We start from the raw sequence: 18,319 nt of genomic DNA on the forward strand, positions 1-18,319 counted from the left end.
GAAGCAATTATCATGAAATTCATGACTCATTAGCAAACATTCCATATTGTGTTTCTCATTTCTGGGTCAACGTTATAAGGAAATACAGACTTGAGATTTAGCTGTTTCACTGACTTCAGTGCTAGATTAGAGATAGTTGGACCATACGACAGTATAAAGCAAAGGCTCCATGGTTTTGAAGTTCTTCATTTCTCAGTTGCAGGCAATTTGGTCCTTAAGTATGAACAAAATAACCTCGAAAGCACATAGGTAAGAATGAAGTTGGTGATAGAAGCGCCGCCTGTAAATGTAAAGTTAAGAATTGCACACTGCACATACGTACTGGTGGATATCAGAGGGGATTTCACAGACACACTGCTTGGTATGCAAAATGGCTGGTGAACTCAAGTACCCAATACTGTATATAATGGGAACCAGATGTCTAACAGAGAGAGAAAAATATTTTATAGCAATAAATGTGACATTGACTCTTAAAGGGTTTGCTGCTTTTAAACAACTTCCCAGTCTTCCTTTTCCTCGTGTATTTTAAAGTAGATCATGGAAAGAAATTATTTTCACATTTTTAAAGGAAAAGTGTTTAACTTGCCATGAACTTCTAAAATGCATACATAAGGAGAAACGATCTGAAAAAGATAATTTTGGAATTTACGAAAGCCCTGTACTCAGCAATCCAAAAAAAAAAATTATTAAGGCAAATAAAGCATAATTCCTCCTGCCCTTTAGCAACTTAAAATATACAAGATGTGATAAGATGCATACAGCTGTTATGGGGATGTGGCCAAAGCAGGTCCTGGGAAAGAGACACAGAGCGTTCTGAGAATTCAAAGGAGGGAGAGAAAATGCCTATGGCTGGCAGGTTCCATGAAGGAGGATCCCGCTGACTCATCCTTCTCTGGGCCTCCCATAGCCTCCTCTGCATGCACCAGTGTTGCCCTGGTGAAGGCCTTCTGTTCTCTTGCTGGCCACTGCAGTGGTCTCCCAGCAGCTCTGCTCTCTCAGCCTCCCTCCACCCACTCCCAATACAACCCTGATTTTGCTGCTGGGGTAGTTGTTCTGAAGCATTGGTGCTGTCAAGGAAGCTGGTTAAATTACAAGCTCTCTAGTTAGGCCTGGGTCCACATCTTGCCTTGCCATTTACTGGTTGTGACTTGGGGAATTCACTTAACTAACCTCCTTCGACCTGCATTTTTCATCTGTAGGGTGAGGATAATCAAAGTCCAAGTCTCATGGTCTTGGTGTCAGGATTTAATGAGGTCTGCACAGAATATGCTTTGCTAGATGCCACCATGAAGTCAGGGCACTGTTGGTTGAGACTCTTTTAGCTAGCTGTTCCCCTATCAGTCGTCAGATCCAGTTTTTAAAGGACAAAATCTAATGTCCTTCTTTTGGGGTGCCAGGGTGCTCAGGAGCTGGTGCTTGCCTGCTTCTCCAATTCTTTCTTTCAATCCCTTCCCTCAAACACCCAACTCTCCTACCATCCTTGTCTGCTTGTCATCATCCAAGGAGGCCTTCTGGGCTCCAGCCCCTGTACCCTTGCACATGCTATTCTGCCTGCCATGGACGCTTCACCTTCCACCTATCTACATGGTAAATCCTTGCTGACCCTGTAGGTCTCATCTCTAGCAGATCTCTCTGTGTCTTCCCTGATATCTTGTGAAAAAAATAAGTGCTCCCTTTACTAAGTCAATGGTCGCAAACTCACGGCCCACACAGATAGCATAGCTAAGTGAAGGAGGACAAGGTAATGCAGTAGGGAGTGGTGGGGACTGTGGCAAAAAGGAGAACCCATGCCCTGGCTAAAGGGTCAGCCACTCCTCACTGTGGCCATGATAAAATGAGCATACGGTATTGCCCAAACTTCCATTTCTTCAAGGTAAGAAAGAAATCTGCATTTTTACCTGACACCTCCAGTTGTTAATTGTTGACACCTAAAAAGAGTTTTAATGCTATAACTTTGAGCCAAACAAAACCCTCTGGGGACCAAACGGCTAGCTGTGTGCAGACCTTGGCTCTTGGGTCACCTGACTCAGGGATTTCCTTACAGGTGCACCCCTCCATTCTTGGTCCAATAATTGTTAGCACACCTACTTCTCCAATAAGGATAAGGAGAACGTTGAGTTTTCTTTGTCTTTCCAGTGCCCAACACAGTGGGTGGCTCAAAAAAAGCATCTCAGTGAATTTTACATTGATATTTCCTGAGCCTGAAAGCCAGGGTAGGGTCTGCAGGTAGGAGATCATTCCAGGCAGGTCAAAGAATCAAGGTGTCCCTATTCCAAATGTCCCCCTTTCTAAAGAGGAAAGATTTCATAGATATCATAAGCCTTGGTCAATATCTGACTTCTTCAGAAGTGTCTGGAACTCTTCCTACAAAGCTCCAAAGCCCACTCCACGGTTAGCAACACTGGAGTCAGTCCTAAAAATATAAACCTAGTCTATAAACATAGTCTATGTATAAACTTAATCTGCACCTGGCATGTGAGTGAATAACTCAATGAATGAGTTAAATCTTCCTGACAGAGCCCCAACTCAAGTGTCAGATATAACACTGTCTTAATTTTGTTGGAAGGTGACCAGAGAGCAAATGCTGGATCAGAAAGAGACATGTTGTCTCTGAAACTGTGAACAAGAAGAAGAAAATGTTAAAGGTTGGGATGTGGACAACATAGAAGATTCAGTGAAAGCAACAATACATTTTTTTTTAACTTTTTGAATACCCACAATCTTTGATCTGATGAGGCACTTATTTCAAGGAATAATCATGCACAAATATTTGGCTACAAGTATGTTCATTGCAGCTTTGTTTATAATGTTGAAAACTATAGGGGCTATTACATGAGCAGTAATAGAGGACTTATGATTATTAATAACAATAGATGAAACCTACTGAACACTTATAAGGCAGACTGTGTACTGGGAATGTTGGATTCATTATATCACTTAACCATATTGTTCTATCCATCTTACAGATGAGGACTCTGAGACACAGAGTGCTTAAATAATTGGTCCAAATCACATAGCAAACAAGTGTCAGCACAGGCATTTGAACTCAGTACTCATTTAATGCCAGACCTTCCACTTCTCCCATAAATATTCGACATCCACTGTGGTCGTTGTGCAGTCACCAAAATTATAATCTGGGAGGATATAGGATGGTACAGACAAAACTTATGAAGTGAAAAAAGCAGGTTACCAAAAAATGTGTCATCTTTCTCGGGCATTGTTAGAGGAAAATATCAGAACCCTTCAGACACTGCTCCACCACTAAAGAACGCTTTGAACTGAGAAGAAATGCTATCCCACAAAAGTCACTGCAGGATTAGTGCCAGATACAAGGAGTATCTCTAGCATCCTGCCATCCATTCCTCTGCTTCTCACCCTGTGTCTCTTTTACCTGTCTCTTGCAAACCACCTTCTTCAGTAACCCCACTTCACTGTAACCCAGCTGAGGCCTGAGCTTCACCCTGGTCCACTTAGCTGGGGTCAGGGGCTAGAGTTCTATAACAGCTGATTCTACAAAACAGCAAATGGTTTACAGAAAAGTGCTGCCCATCTAAGTAGTAATTCTATTTTTTGTAACTAAAAACCATAAATATGGAGAAAAAAGATGGGAAAGACTCACAACAAGGTATTAGCAGTGTTAAAACATACAACATTTGTCTTCTTATGTTTGTTTCTCTATATGTTCTAAGTTTTCTACAGTGGATATAAATTATTTCTGTACTAAGGGGAGAAAAGAGGCCAAACCATATAGGTCTAGAGTGGGTGATATTTGGAGACTAGAAAGAGAAAATAAGAGTGTCCTTAGTGCTGCTAAGGTATAGGAAACTCTTACCAAAGAAAGGTTAGCAGCTGAACAGCAGACCCCACCTGAAAGTCGCCAGATGTGGAGCAAGACCTCGCCTTGAGACTGTCAAAGCTGTATTGATGGAGATGCTAGGCATTGAGTGCACCAGTTCCAGCGCCCTGTGACACTGTGCTGGGCGAATGGCTCCTAGGATAAGGCAAGTCAGAGCAGAGAAGAAAGGCATGAGCTACACGGAATATAAGATATGGTTATAGAAGGCAAGAGACAGTGACCATAAGAGGAAACCAAAATGAAAATACGTGTTTCAAGCACTCAAGTGAGGAATGGGACAAGGAAAAGCAGGGATATTGCTTTGGTCTGAAAAGTGGCACTCGAGTTGCAGATAGGTGATGAAGGGGAGTGAGAGGTAAGATTTTCTATGCACAGAAAGATAAAGTGATGCCAAGAGAGATGAAGGAATGGAGAGATTTTTTTAGGTCCATAGAAGGTATAGTACATAGAAGAGTAAAGGAGCTGAAAGAAGGATGGTGGTGGAACCAAGGTAGGGCAGAAGAAGAAAAGACAAGTAACAGGAAAATGAGATATTGAGGACAAACATTTGGGCCTGAATAAAGCTAGCAAGGACACCCAGTCCAGAGTTAGGGAATGTTACCCACTGCCATCTTATTTGCCTCTGATTCTCCCCAAATCATAAGCTGCCGTGGGCCCTCCTAATCACACACTGCCTGTGGCCTCTCTGGAGGCATGTGTTCATCTTGTATATCACTTGGTACAAGTTTCCCTATCACCTTGCTCAGCTGAAGAATAGATATTTCATTACTTTTCACTACTTACTTCATCAATTTTTTATAAGGCCAACTAGACAGGAAGTTCTTGGAGATTGGGGGGTTGGGAACAGTTGACATTGTTATCGGACATCAGCAGTTTTAAGATGTGTCCACAAGTTTTCTAACACTCCTCAAATCCAGAGGAGGGGGCTATTTGCTCTCCTCTGTATCTGAGCTGAGCTTAGTGACTGGTGGACCAATAATGTGTGTGCCTGGGCTAGGACAAAACAGATGCTTTAGCTTTTGCTTTGTTTTCTTGGGATGCTCATTTTTGGAGCCCTGAGTGGCCAGGAAAGGAGCACAAGAAAGATGCTATAAGGAAGCTCAGGCCACATGGAATGACCAGGCGTTCCAGCTGATAGCCCCAGGTGAGGATGCAGCAAGGAAGGACCAGCATCAACCATCACACATGTGAGTGAGGAAGCCTCAGAGGTCGCTCTAGCCTCTGCCACCATCAAACCTCGTTCTCGTGAAAGGCTGCTTAAGAACCACCCAGCTGAGCCCAGCCACCACTCAGAACCATGATGGATCATAATAAAATGTTGGTTGTGTTTTTATGTAAGTGTCAGGCTGAATCTGTCACACAGAAATAAATAACTGGAGCAGGCCTGGTTGGTTCTCAACAAACATCACATTTACTTCAACAGCAGATAAGGGAAGGCAACAATGTCTTTTGATCTTTTTCTCCCTTTTTGTCTTACTCTCCATTATTTTCTGTTCCTTGGTCAAGCTCTCCTTATATCCTCAATCTCTCTCTCTCTCTCTCTCTCTGCAAATCCAGAATTTTCCCTGTAGAAGAGAGAGAGAGAGAGAGCCAGGGCTCTCTTCATACCTATAAAAGGCCACTTTTATTTTCTCTCTCTTTTGGTGTAAAAGAGCTCAAATTCTTTATTAAAAACAAAACAAAACAAAACCTTTCCCATTTTCCTGTTCTTTACTGACTTTATTCCTCCTTCCCCAATGACCTTTGAGTCTTGTGTATTCTTTTTAGGTTGTAAAAATTAAGAACAAGATACTCTACCAGTGATGATCTTGGCTATAGCCTCACCCACATCTGGAAAGCACTGTTGTTTGGGCCACCTTCAGATCATCTTGCAGCTGCCCCACCCATCCGCTGCAGGAGTCCTGACTCACTTCCCCAGGCAGTACAGGGGGTCCGCAGGCAGCAGCTGCATCTGGAGCCTGAGTGGGAAGACAGCAAGCCGGGTGGTCAAAATGGTTGTGAGGATGCTGAGGGCAGCTGCAAAGGTCTCATAGGAGGGATGCTCAGACCCTGTAACCTGGAGACTGGCCCGGCTCACCTTGCACGAAGAGGGAGTGAGGCACTGAATGGTCACTAAGCAGCTGATAAAGCATGGAGGCTGAGGGATAGGCAAAAACTAGACCAGAAAATCCCCCCACCCCCTATGTGGAAGGGCGTGCATACCATCTGTGCTGCCCCTTGGGAGTAGCCTGCGCCCCTACCTTGAGAGATCACCTGTGACAAGCCTCGGTGGGCGCACATTGACAGAGTGATGCTCCTGCACAAATTCATGGAATTCTGGAGGAGCACGGAGCTGAGGAATGAAGAAGCAACCCCCAGGAACGCCAAACACGCTGCTAAAAGGACCACGTGCAGGGTTGGCCCAGCTCACTAGCAGCAGGCAAAGTAATATCATCTCAGGTCAAGGAGAAAACCCACAGCCCAAAATAGCCACCTTCCCAGTTGCCACTGGGTCTAAAATTATACCATTGAAGATTTATTCCTTTGCACACCTCACTTTCCCTGGGGGCCAGTCCGGGTGAGGGCAGGGACCCATGCACCCATATGTCTTCACATTAAGGTGTAAAATGCCTGACAGCTCCATGGAGTTACCTGGAGGTGGGAAAGGAAAGGAGGTGTTGAAAGGAGAGGAACAAGGCAAAGGAAGTGTTGGTGAGGAATACCAAAAGGAAACTTCTCCTATTTCAGAGTTTTACCCAGAAGGAACCTAGCTGGCAGCTACATCATAAAACAAAGGCCTGAGCAATTTGCCAGTAAATCTGAACCATGCATGTAAACAATTCTAATCATTTATTCCTTGAAATGCCTTTATAATATATTATTATGCAGAGTTACACATGCTTCTACTTCAAATTGCCTAAAGCAGGGGTGGGGGTGGGGTGGGGGGAGGAGTAAATGAAAGAGCAATTAAAAAGTATAACAAGAGGGAACATGAGGAAATGGTATCTGCCTATCAGGCTAGAACACAAAAGGAAGCTACAGACAGGTAATCAGATCATCCTCAACCAAAGTCTCCACTTCTGGGGGAAGATATGTCCTCAGAAATTCAGGCAAGGTCTCTGTTTTTATACAGAGAAGTTTGGTTAACCTTACCCTAGAAGATTAAGCAGTAAACAAAATGAAAACAAATAATCACTATTGGAAATACACTTCCAGTCTACTGTTCCAAAAACTACCACCTCCATCCTATTCTATCTTTAAAGTCCTTAAGAAATAGACAAAAATGTCAGAATGGTAACCCACCCCCCTTTTCTTAAGCCACCTCTTGGGCAGAAAGCTAAGTACATGGATGCCAGGGATGAGCTTTAGGCAGAGGCAAGAATACACATAGGGAACAGAAGAAGGAAAAGAGTGAAAGGCAAGGAAAGAGAACAGAGTGCTGAGAAGGACGGGTTCCTGAAAGAATGAGCAACATGTTCACAACTGTTTGGCTGTTTCTAAAGGGCTGCCACTGAACTTTACCTCCAGTCCTCCAAACTCCATGAAGGAAGGAAGTTTTACTCCCATTTTTATGAATGAGAACACTTTGGATGAGAGAAATTCGCTGACTTGCCCAAGGTCATATAGCTGGGTATTTGGGGACATGCGCAGGTCTTGAAAACTGAGTCTAACTAAGTAAATCCCCTGTTCCTTCTACTCTAATAGTCTTTGGAGTTACCAAACCCAGGGAGTCAAGAAATGTTCCTCCTGGGTCTGTGAGTAACATACTGATGATTTCCGTAACTAAGATTTCCCTTCTTAAACTTGATTCATTCATTCACGCAGCAACGATTGCGTTTCAGCTAGCTCTGGGCATTGTTCTAGGAGCTGGAGTTCACCTTTCATGGGTGAAGGGTTCTCCTTGCATCTATGTCACACAGATGACTCCTTGATAGTCAATCTCAACTGTCCCCTTTTCAGGGGGACAGTTGACCAGGCCACCTCAAGTGGCCCCTGGCATCCTTTCCTAGTGACTCTTGTCTAATTTTCCCATAATACATAAGACACCTGAAACAATGTAAGTCCTATCTTTTTTTTTTTTTTTTTTTTGCGGTATGCGGGCCTCTCACTGTTGTGGCCTCTCCCGTTGCGGAGCACAGGCTCCGGACGCGCAGGCTCAGTGGCCATGGCTCACGGGCCCAGCCGCTCTGCGGCATGTGGGATCTTCCCAGACCGGGGCACGAACCCGTGTCCCCTGCATTGGCAGGCAGACTCTCAACCACTGCGCCACCAGGGAAGCCCTGTAAGTCCTATCTTTATCCACTATTTTACTGCTTGTCTTCTCTCTAGGAAACCAGGTCTTTCAGAGCAAGGACCTTCTCTTATTCAAAGCTGTCTCTCCAATGCTTTGAACAGTTCTTGCCCATAATAGATGCTCAATAAATGTCTCCAATAAACAACAGTGAAAATCACAGAGAGCTTTTTCCAGTGCCTACTATATGTCCAAAGCAGTATGAAACTCTTTCCATCAATCATCCCATTTAATCAAGATTACACATGCCAAAATAGAAAATATATGAAGAAGATAAGGTTTTAATAATGGCAGAGAAAGTGCTTGGAAGAATTAAAGCTCAGTTTGAAATGCCTGTACCCTGTACCACTTAATGCAAGAACAAGGGCCATCTTGTGACATTAAAAGGTAACAAATTTAAAATGAATAAAAGGAAATACTTTTTAAAACAGCATATAATCTACCTGTGGAATTCACTGCCGCAGGATATTATTGAGGCAAATAGTCTAGCAAGATTCAAGAAAGGATTAGACATTTATATGAATAGGAATAATATTGGCAGTTACACTAACTAGGTTAAAAAGTTACAAGGCATGTCCGTCCTGGGCTCCAGGGCATAACTGCTCACCAGCTGGAGTGAGGAAGGAATTTCCCCCCGTGATAGAACATTGCATAATTGGCCAGATGCACAATGGCTGGTATTTTTGCAGTCTTCTGTAACAGAGGTAGAGACCGCTGCCCAGGGGAAGTTTCTGGAGAAGTCAGACCAATGACCTCTTAACATGGTTATTTCTGTCTTCGTGTTGTACAATCCTAAATAGAAGGTAGAGAGGACACATAAATTTGGGGGGATTTGTACCTGAAAATTATTCAACAGCAGAAGGGGTAAAAATAATTTTCTTCTTCCTGATGATGAAAATATTTCACAGAATGAAATCATACTCTAGCTGTAATCTTATTATCAGCATAGCCAATAGTTCCAGGAGGCTACCTGTGCAATTCCAAACCTCAGCATGCTAAAGTCCTAGCAAAATCTTATATAAGGGCATCATCCATCCATCTTTCATGTCCATCTAACACTATGCCTTCTGCATGTGCACTTAACAAGTATGTGTTTAATGAAAGTACATTTTTGCAGGTGTGGCAAGCAAAGCTGTTCATAATGCAGTCCACTCACATTTTGAAGCTTTTCTCTTTGTTATAGAGTCAGGCACTTCCTTTGATTCTTAGTGATGCATATCCTCCTTTTTTTTCTTCATCCTAACACGGAAAACCAAAAAGGCAGTTGTTAGCCACACATCGGAATACAAGTGGCCATAATAACATGTGAACATATTAAAGAAAACATGAAAACTAAATTATTCATTACACTAACTTACTTTACAAACCTTAGTTATCCAAGTGTAGATAAGACTCTGAGGAAACTGTATCAGTGTTTGAACGATTTAGGAAAGAATATCCCCCCAAATTGTGGGACAAAGAACACTATGAAAGCCAAAACATAAAAGGGAATTTTAATTTAAGTCCTCAAACCATCAATGAACCCAAAAGATTTCAAAGTAGAATAAAAGTAGATAGATATGCAATAAAATGTTGTATAAATATTAATACGATGGGCTCTTGTTAACTGCGGATTCCACATCTGAATGTTCACCCAACCAAAATTTGATCCGCAGTTGGATGAATCTGTGGATTCGGAACCTGCCACTAGGGAAGGCCAATTGTACTACATCATTTATACAAGGGACTTGAGCATCTGTGGATTTTGGTATCCTCGGAGGTCCAGGAAGCAATCCCAGATGGATACTGAGAAATGAGAAATGAGAAAAACAGAGACAGACCATAGTTATCATTAGTATTTTCAAATATGTTCTCACACAAAGTAAGTTAAGAACCACTGGTCTAGGACACAGTCCACCAGAAAATTTTCAATTCACCCTGGACAGAGTCTTTTCCATCTGCATACAAGAATTGCTCTCATTAAGATTTGCTTCTTTAAGTTGGCAGAATAATATTACTTAGATTCTCTTAGTAAAAGATCAGACATGTCAAGGGGATATGGGGATATATGTATAGGAATAGCTGATTCACTTTGTTATACAGCAGAAACTAACACACCATTGTAAAGCAATTATACTCCAACAAAGATGTTAAAAAAAAAAATGTAGGATCTAATTCCCATCCAGAGGAAAGACCTTAAACATTTAAGTGTTGTTTCAGATAGCTACCTGTCATTTTATTAACTGGTGGAAGATGAGTCTTTTCAAGTTTGGCTGTTTTCTCTTGGTTTAAGCTTTCCTATTTACTTTTTCATGTGATTATCATAAGAATAGAGCTTGTCAGATGTTTGTTTATTGGTGTTGGGTTGCCTTTAGTTTGGGGTGCTTTTTTCTTTCTTTCTTTCTTCTTTTGTGGTTGATGATTGTTTTTTTTACTCAAAATTAACCACATAGCATGAGGAATTGCATGTTGTGTAAGGTCTGTCATCAACCAGGATGGGGTTCAAATTTCACCCTAGCAGTGTTACTCTAGATAAACCAATTCCTGTGACTCTCTTTCCTCATCTGTAAAATGGAGATATAATAAATTTGGCTTAATCTGGTGAGCAGATTAAAGGAGACATGACTATAAAGCATTTGACACATTGCCTTTTATATATTAAGCAGAGAATAAATTTTATCTATTATTATAATTCTGCATATTTTGCCTGTGTATTTGTAATCATTAAGAGTGCATATCCTATTTCAATATTATTACAGCAGCTGCATAACAATGAATATCAAGAAAATATTTTATACTTCCATTTCCTGTTCTAACTATTATAAGCAAGAGTTTGATGAACATTTTCGAGCATAACCTTTTTGGTACTGAGAATGGATTCCTAGAAGTAAAAATTAATTGGTCATGGGTTATAAAAAAATCTCATGGCTCTTGATACACATGGTCAAATGAGTTTCCAAAAGGGTTTTGCCAACGTACCCTCATCTCAGCTATACAGGGTGTCAGTTTCGCTGCTCTTTGGTGAATAATGGGAATTCCTATTTACCAGTAATAAAAAGAAAAAAATTAAAATAATGAAAAGACTCTGTATACGTAAGCCATTGTGTTTCCAGATCTAGGAAAAAAACATTCTTTGAATGGTACACATTTCCATTCCTTCAACATCAGCAAGTTTCCGTCCAAGTGTTTTCTCAAAGTGTTACATTCAACCTCTCAGGAACTTTTCATCCTACAGTCACACACCTTGTAGTTTTCTGGCTGAGCGAAGTCACAGAAGGGAAGGAGAAGTTTCCTGGTTTCCTGCCAGCTGTCCAGTTGTCCCATGAAGACCAGCGATTCACTGCCTGCCGCTGGCATGAAAACACTGCACGCAGGACCATTCCCAGAGGAAATGGGACCTAATGAGACTCATACATAAATATTTTCTTGCAAAGTGGAATACTATAGAATGACACAGCACACATCAGACCACAAAACAGGGAAGGTATAACCCAAGGAGGCATATCACCTGAGCCCTGAAAGGGATAATCTGAGGAGGAACAGTTGGTTTGTGCTGCTTTGCAAGAGACCTAAATAAGAGCTGGTTTTGTGGCAAGAGAGAAAAAAAAAGGAAAGAAAAGAAAGAGAATATTTTGGCCTTTGGTAGTGAATTTATACACGTGAGAGGTGAGGGATTGACAATGTTGAAATGGAAATTTTCTAACTCGAGGTGACCAAGTAGAAGCTTTTTCTTCCCTTTCTTCATTAATGTCCTGCTGACCCCCTCTTTCTCTTTAAACAAATCTTGAGGAGCCCCAGAATTTCATTTGAAATCTATGTGGGCATTGTTCTAATAAGAAAGCATCTGACCACCCTCCACACCAAACTGTCCGATGAGAAATCTCTTTTAAGATGCTGTCACTTAGAAGGCTAGTTCAACGGCTTCTCCTGGCTCAGTTACAATGCAGTATTCACATAAGGCGCAAATCACAGTTGGGCTCTTTCGACATTTATGGATGGTGTAGCATTATTTATTAAATTCCAGAATCTGGTGTTGGTTAAATAGGCTAAAATGATTAGTGACTCCAAAATGGAGACCATTGGCATGACATTTTATCCTGGCTCCATGGATGTCTGCACACGTGGGTGTGAAGCACACCTAAAAGCAGGCAACAGGGTAGAAGGGATAAAGACTCAGCCTCCTATCGCTACTACCTGTGTGACCCTAATCAAGCAATGAACCTCTCTGGGCCTTTGCTGCTACTCTGTTAAATGGAGATAGTAACACCTGCCTTGCAGAGTTATGTGAGGAAAGCGCCAGTTCCCAGTACAGCGGAGATTCACTGTTGTGGCCTCTCCCGTTGCGGAGCACAGGCTCCAGACGCACGGGCTCAGCGGCCATGGCTCACGGGCCCAGCCGCTCCGCGGCATGTGGGATCTTCCCGGACCGGGGCACGAACCCGTGTCCCCTGCATCGGCAGGCGGACTCTCAACCACTGCGCCACCAGGGAAGTCCCCGGGAAGATTTTTATGTCTACACACATGAGCGCACCCACACGCATATGTGAATATGTGTGCGTGCACTTGAGTTTTTGAAAATCAATTACACCTCTCCATTTTTATAGCTCACAAGGTGAGTTTTGAAAAGTCAATCAAGAAAGGAAGGAAAGAAACAGATTTTCCTTTCCAACAAGAAAAAGCAATTAAACGTCAAATATGAACTGTTCCTGGGAGTAAATTTTTTTAATGGGTTAAAGACTTGGCCATTATAGACCTCCAATATGTAATTTCTAAGAAAGGACCAGGTAATATATATATATTTTTTTTTTTAATTAAGTGGAAGATAAAACGCTAGAACCAGTGGATCCATTCAGAAACCACTTTTTTAGCCATTTTCCAGAGCTTCCCGATTGCATCATGCCTTTTAAGAGGCCCGATTTATTTAACAGCACTTTATTTTAAACCTTCATTTGTGAAAAGCATTGATTTATGATGGGCTGATTAAAGCAATGGTATCTTAAGCAATAATTATTTCAATTATTGGACTTTCACCAATGTGCATTATTCTGGCTTGCTCTCCATTCTTTCCCCATTTTGATTCACTATAAGAGAATATGGTAGGTGACTTAATTTTGAAAAATTCCTGTACAAATGTAACATGAGAAAGAAAGGTATAGACAGATGGACCGCTGTACCCTTTTTGATGATGTGAGGGTATGGTATTTTAATATGCTCTGACAAACTTGAACAAGTCCCTGATGGGCTCCTACTCAATATCATTTGGATTATTCCAAGCTCCAAGCCTGCTCTATTCTCCCTGGAGCACAGAGGAGTCATAGGAATGTACATACTAAAGATGACCCCTCGAAGCCTAGTACTTAGAATCTTGCCTTCTCTTTTCATGGACCTGGAGAAAACAGTTAAGCTCGCACTCAGATCTTTAACTCAATTCAAAATTAGCACTGATATAATGCAGACCAGATATTCTCTCCTGATCTGAGAGCCTGTCCCGTGGACCAGGCTGGTAAATAAAAACAGTGAAATTGGCCTGGAGTCATATGCTAGGGAATAGTGGCAACTTGGAAGGGACACTGTATAATGGGGGCAGCTGCTCCTGGGCCCCAGCTAATTGTCACCAGCTGTGGCCCAAACGGTCCCACATCTTTAGATTTTTCAAAAGAATCCAGAAATCCATACTGTTGTGTGAAGTTGAAGTTTCTCAGTTTCTAAAGGTTAGAAAAGCACTGGCCAAATTTAGCCTGTAGGCCACCTCTGCTCTACTTCCTAGTTGGTGCACAAGTGGTCAATCCATCTAGTTACTGGGGAGAAGATATGCCACACATTTTTTAAATTAACGAAGTATTTTTATTCCACTATTTCACAAACATTTAATGGAAATATATTATGTGCTAAGAACTACATGCTGGGCACTGGGAAAGCAAAAAGAAAGTAGCACCTAGTATCTGCCATCAAGGAATTGACAGTCTAGCTTTTATGTATATGAACCATGAAGGACTTGGGGTTTAAAATCTTAAGAGGAAAAGCAACCTAACATTGGGGCTCAGTCTATCACATTCCTTTTTGTACATAGCTCCTTTGTTATCCTTCAGGTAAGTTAGTTTGTCCCTATGTTCTGCTTTGAAGCTCTCTTTTAATTTCAGGACTACTCCCATGAATATTAAAGTCCACGTCACGCACATTCCCATTAAAACCCCCAACAGCAATTGGAAGGGAAAATTCCATTTGTACCTTGACAGTTTATCTCCATCAAATCAACTTTACAGATTTCTTAGTTTGGTGCTATTAACTAGACTCTTGCATGATTTGAATCTAGTTATTCTATGCTGCTGTAGTTTTTATGAGAGCTGATCAGCAAATGCTTTATGTATTAATCCCTCTGGAAAATCACCTTAATAACTTTTTTAAGTTTTGGGGGGGAATTATAGAAGTCCCAAGGCACAAATGAAAGCGTTTGGGTCCAGCCATTAGAATTTTCAGTTTAGCACTTGAAAAATGATGCACCTAATTGCTTTACAGAAGAAAATCAGATCAAAGTTAAGATTCTTTCTTCTTAAACTCTGTAATTATTTCTCAGACTCCTACTTGAAGTGCCTTAAAGTACTTCCATTGAAATGTATATGGGCTTTTTCCCTCTTTCTTTTAAATATGCCTTGACTTTGCTGGGTCGCTTTTCATTGCCCTCTTTGATGGCACGACCTGAAACGAAAGTCCTCAAACATCACCATCACTTGCATGGTATAGAAACAGACAAAACAGGTGGGGTGCAGTGCTAAGAGCCAGGCATTGCACCAATTTAAAAACAGCATTTGATACAGTCTGCAGCTCAAAAACAGGCAATTACAGGTGGTCTCATTTCCTTCTTTGCGTATAATTCCCAGTCAACCCTTTGCATATAGATCCCCTTCCCATCCTCTTTTTCCCAGCCCATCCCCATAGCAAGCTCAGGTATGGCTTCTCAGGGAGCATTGAATCATGGGTAACATGCTCTGACTGCTGTGGGTACTGGATGTTGGGGGACATTTGGCGCTTCTCATTTGCTTAACACAGCAGGCAGTTCTTACAAGGTCACTGACTTTCTCAGTTGAAGCTACTGTGCTGATTCATTGCCAAACCCAGTATTTGACAGATGAAGGAGAAGAGACTGAGAGAAGGGAGGTGACTTGCCTCGGGTCACACAGCTGGCCACAGTGACTTCCGTCTAGCGCTCTCCCCACTGCCACTCACGGCCATGGTACTGTACAAACCTCGTCTCAAACAGAATTTTACTTAGGCTTCACAATAAAAACTAGTGTATGATAAAAGCACAGATGGACTCCTGTTTTGCGCCAAGAGCCTGCCCATCGCCAGAGACTCAACAATGAATGGGAAGCAGCCTAATCCTGATTCAATCACCTGCTGATGATTTGTCCCCCCTGAATTGATGCACAGAGGGATCATTGACTGAACACTGCCTAGATTGTAAAAGGAGGAACCTTAGAACTTTCTTCCCAACTTTTGTTTTACAGAGGAGGAAACTGAGGCCCCTAAAAACCTTAAGAGCTAATTCACACCAGAGGCAGGTTTAGAACCCATGATGCTGATCACTGAGCCATGTTCTCTTCACTTCCGTGCATCCATCTAATTCCGAATGCAACCTAACTTGGGGGCCCAACCTATCACATGGATCCCAGATATCTCCTTTGTTATCCTTCAGGTAAGTTAGTTTGTCAAGTGCTCTGCTTTGAAGCTCCTTTTTAATTTGAGAACTAGTCCCATGAATACTAGAGTTCATGTAAGGTACATTCCATCAAAATCCCCAACAATTGGACAATGGTTCCTGGGACCCAGAGTTTAGCATGCAGTGACTGGCACAGTACACATGGGTCCCAAGGGGCAGAGATTGGGGACATCTCAGTAAAGAGGGGCAGGTCATGAATAGAGCCTCCATTCCCAGCTAGGGGCTCTTGGGTTCTGCCAAGCTCTGGGCTTAAACGTGAAAACTGGACAGTACACAGAACAGCACGTACCCATAGCTCTGGCATATTCAAGACAAACCCAGAGAAGTGGAGTGATAAGCCAATGTCCACTGAGACCCTGGGGTTAGTGTTTGTACCTTTACCAGACTAATGGGCTTTTTAGGCTTCCCATAGATATATTTAAAATAGTAGCTGCAGTTTATATATATTTTCAATGACCTTGTAAATCAGTAGTATTCAGTAATCTTAGCTGAAACTATAAATGGCTGCTGGACCCATTAAAGAAGTAAGTTAGATCTTCTATTTTTTTTAATATGATCTTCCAGGAAGCTGCCTCTGGACATAAGTACAGAAAATTAACACAATAAGTAAAGCATTATAGAACAGCTATTAACAGATTACACTAATAAAAACCAAATGGGGGCCTTAATGCTGCCCCTCTGGGAGAGAAGGACAGATAAAATAAACAACAGGAAAAGAATATGGAGTAAAGGAAATTGATTTTAAACAATAATAATACAGAAACCTCCCACCACGTTAAAAAAAAAAAATTAGATCTCTAGCTTCATTTTGGGAAAGATAGAAGGAAATTTTCACTCTGCCTTGGTAAGACTTAAGTTTGATACTAATAAGCGTGTTATCCAGGCTAACAAATTGGAAAAATGAAGACGTGCTGACAAGGAAGTTCTTAAATGCCAGGCACATGGCCACAAGGACTATTTACTGTAATATCAAAATGAGGAGCCCTTCCGGTCTCCTTCAGCAGAAGAGGAAATCTAAACATTTGGAGCTCATGGTCCGTCACGGTAGGATGAAAAGTCGGTTCCAATGATACTTGGCATTCACAGCAAAGGCCACGCCACACAGAGGAGTAAGAGTTTCTATCTCCTTGGGAGGTGTTCATGGGGATGTGTAGTTTAGAACTGCACACACACACACACACACGCACCTGCCCCAGGTACAGCACTGCCTGTTGGCTAAATCCTAAAATCCTTGAGCGTGCTCGGGGTTAACTCTATGCAGAAATTTATAGTAGAGAAGGGTCTCTTCTTTCCATTTTGTTACCTATAACATGGCCCATATCCCTACCTTCAAACCTAGCCGGAAGCTAACAGTTCGTCTTTGTGAGTGCCTGCTAGTTGCCAAGTGTCCTCCAATATGCCTTACACATGTTGTCTCTCATTCCTGTATTTTGCTTGCAAGGCAGGTAATGATCCACAATCAGAGTTGAAGAAATGAAGGGTCAGTGTGATCCAGAGACTAGTTCCATTTCCCACCTTGTAGACACTCACCCTTCTTCCTTCCCATAGGTAACCCCGGCAGGATCCCTAACTGTTGTTGTTAACTCTTTTCCTTACTCCGTCTTCACATATTGTTCTAACCAGCTGAACCCATGGAGCCAATCCTTTTTTGCATGGCATATGCAAAATCCCAGGTTATTTTTACTTTTCACTGGCAAAAAGTCAGCAAATTCAAATGAAATGATAATTTCTATGTGAGAAAAATAGTTTAGCATTTTCTTAAAATGCAAACTAAAAAAAAAAAATCTTACACAAGACTCTAACTTTTAATTTGGCAGAAAATAGCCCGGTGGTTTCGTGGGATACACTAAGTAAAACAATAGTGGTTTAAATGTGTTGGTCTCAGAACTGAAGGTGAGCTTTACCACAGTGAAATGTGGGTGTTTCAACTAGAAAAGAAGCATCGGTAGGTAAGAGATGGGGTTGTCTGTATGGAGATAGACTACTCGTGTATTAAAAGGGGATGACTTGTTCAATACTGGGCAGAGAGGGGCTGGAAGGTATACAAGGGAACCAGTGAACAGAAGGTTCACAAGGGAGATTGAAATTTGAGGCTTTGAACACATTCTAAAAGCTGCAGCCCTGCAAAAATACATTGTTTTCAGGCCACCACACGTGGTAGTAAAATATTGGAGTCATTCCGAATAAAGAATATTTTAAATAATGTGGAAGTTTACTCTTTGGTAATAAGACAGGGAAAAAATGAAGAAATTATATAATTTGAAGGAAAGGGACAAAATTATCATTTTCTACAGATGATAAGATTTAATTAGATGGCTCAAAAGAATCCACTGGCAAACTCTTTGAATAAGAAACCAGTAAAGTGGGAAAATACAAAATAAAAAAGCAAAAATACAAAATAAAAATCACTTTCCTCAGAAAACAATTATAAGATTTAATAGGGAAACTGTATTCACAATAGCAATGAATAAATTTGACACCATGCACATTGAAAAAT

At 41.6% G+C, this 18,319-nt stretch overlaps 1 long non-coding RNA gene across 2 annotated transcripts in view; it reads right to left on the reverse strand.

Annotated features, from left to right (window-relative positions):
* LOC115861925 (uncharacterized) overlaps positions 1–12,517 on the reverse strand; it is a 42,701-nt gene extending 30,184 nt beyond the window's left edge. The window contains exons 1-4 of one of the 2 annotated variants that reach the window (XR_011377233.1): positions 9,494–12,517; positions 9,283–9,365; positions 8,734–8,918; positions 5,654–5,814 (exon numbers count right to left, since the gene is read on the reverse strand). This is a non-coding gene — a long non-coding RNA (uncharacterized lncRNA). Of the gene's footprint in view, positions 1–5,653; positions 5,815–8,733; positions 8,919–9,282 lie in introns of both variants that reach the window. The other variant, XR_009562886.1, reaches the window with a different exon arrangement.
* Between the last annotated feature and the right edge of the window lie 5,802 nt (positions 12,518–18,319).

Source organism: Globicephala melas, chromosome 2, assembly GCF_963455315.2.
Source record: "Globicephala melas chromosome 2, mGloMel1.2, whole genome shotgun sequence".
Taxonomy (NCBI): Eukaryota; Metazoa; Chordata; class Mammalia; order Artiodactyla; family Delphinidae; genus Globicephala; species Globicephala melas.